Consider the following 2,425-nt stretch of genomic DNA (forward strand, 5'->3'; position numbering starts at 1 on the left):
GCCAACAAAGGTTTGTCTAGTCAAGGCTATGGTTTTTCCTGTGGTCACGTATGGATGTGAGAGTTGGACTGTGAAGAAGGCTGAGCACAGAAGAATTGATGCTTTTGAACTGTGGTGTTGGAGAAGACTCTTGAGAGTCCCTTGGACTGCAAGGAGATCCAACCAGTCCATTCTGAAGGAGATCAGCCCTGGGATTTCTTTGGAAGGAATGCTGCTAAAGCTGAAACTCCAGTACTTTGGCCACCTCATGCGAAGAGTTGACTCATTGGAAAAGACTCTGATGCTTGGAGGGATTAGGGGCAGGAGGAGAAGAGGATGACAGAGGAGGAGATGGTTGGATGGCATCACTGACTTAATGGACGTGAGTCTGGGTGAACTCTGGGAGTTGGTGAGGGACAGGGAGGCCTGGCGTGCTGCGATTCATGGGGTTGCAAAGAGTCGGACATGACTGAGCAACTGATCTGATCTGATCTGAATGCTGATTCTAAGGAGCAGTGGCTGCAGGGGCGCAGGAGGGCCTAGAGGAGATATCCCTCATTGAAGGTCAGGAAGGGCGGCGGTGAGGAGATACCCCTCGTCCAAGGTAAGGAGCAGCAGCTACGCTTTGCTGGAGCAGCCGTGAAGAGATACCCTACACCCAAGGTAAGAGAAACCCAAATAAGATGGTAGGTGTTGCAAGAGGGCATCAGAGGGCAGACACACTGAAACCCATACAGAAAACTAGTCAATCTAATCACACTAGGACCACAGCCTTGTCTAACTCAATGAAACTAAGCCATGCCTGTGGGGCAACCCAAGTCAGGCGGGTCATGGTGGAGAGATCTGACAGAATGTGGTCCACTGGAGAAGGGAATGGCAAATCACTTCAGTATTCTTGCCTTGAGAACCCCATGAACAGTATGAAAAGGCAAAATGATAGGATACTGAAAGAGGAACTCCCCAGGTCAGTAGGGGCCCAATATGCTACTGGAGATCAGTGGAGAAATAACTCCAGAAAGAATGAAGGGATGGAGCCAAAGCAAAAACAATACCCAGCTATGGATGTGACTGGTGATAGAAGCAAGGTCTGATGCTGTAAAGAGCAATATTGCATAGGAACCTGGAATGTCAGGTCCATGAATCAAGGCAAATTGGAAGTGGTCAAATAAGAGATGGCAAGAGTGAATGTCGACATTCTAGGAATCAGCGAACTAAAATGGACTGGAATGGGTGAATTTAACTCAGATGACCATTGTATCTACTACTGTGGGCAGGAATCCCTCAGAAGAAATGGAGTAGCCATCATGGTCACCAAAAGAGTCTGAAATGCAGTACTTGGATGCAATCTCAAAAACGGCAGAAAGATCTCTGTTCGCTTCCAAGGCAAACCATTCAATATCACAGTAATCCAAGTCTATGTCCCAACCAGTAACACTGAAGAAGCTGAAGTTGAACGATTCCATGAGGACCTACAAGACCTTTTAGAACTAACACCCAAAAAAGATGTCCTTTTCATTACAGGGGACTGGAATGCAGAAGTAGGAAGTCAAGAAACACCTGGAGTAACAGGCAAATTTGGCCTTGGAATACAGAATGAAGAAGGGCAAAGACTAACAGAGTTTTGCTAAGAAAATGCACTGGTCATAGCAAACACCCTCTTTCAACAACACAAGAGAAGACTCTACACATGGACATTACCAGATGGTCAACACCGAAATCAGATTGATTATATTCTTTGCAGCCAAAGATGGAGAAGCTCTATACAGTCAGCAAAAACAAGACCAGGAGCTGACTGTGGCTCAGACCATGAACTGCTTATTGCCAAACTCAGACTGAAATTGAAGAAAGTAGGGAAAACCTCTAGGCCATTCAGGTATGACTTAAATCAAATCCCTTATTATTATACAGAGGAAGTGAGAAATAGATTTAAGGGCCTAGATCTGATAGATAGAGTGCCTGATGAACTATGGAATGAGGTTTGTGACATTGTACAGGAGACAGGGATCAAGACCATCCCCAAGGAAAAGAAATGCAAAAAAGCAAAATGGCTGTTTGGGGAGGCCTTATAAATAGCTGTGAAAAGAAGAGAAGTGAAAAGCAAAGGAGAAAAGGAAAGATATAAGCATCTGAATGCAGAGTTCCAAAGAATAGCAAGGAGAGATAAGAAAGCCTTCTTCAGTGATCAATGCAAAGAAATAGAGGAAAACAACAGAATGGGAAAGACTAGAGATCTCTTTAAGAAAATTAGAGATACCAAGGGGACATTTCATGCAAAGATGGGCTCGATAAAGGACAGAAATGGTATGGACCTAACAGAAGCAGAAGATATTAAGAAGAGGTGACAAGAATACACAGAAGAACTGTACAAAAAAGATCTTCACGACCCAGATCATCACAATGGTGTGATCACTCATCTAGAGCCAGATATCCTGGAATGTGAAGTCAA

The sequence above is a fragment of the Bison bison genome, unplaced genomic scaffold (genome assembly GCF_000754665.1).
Source record: "Bison bison bison isolate TAMUID 2011002044 unplaced genomic scaffold, Bison_UMD1.0 scf7180017864377, whole genome shotgun sequence".
NCBI lineage: Eukaryota > Metazoa > Chordata > Mammalia > Artiodactyla > Bovidae > Bison > Bison bison.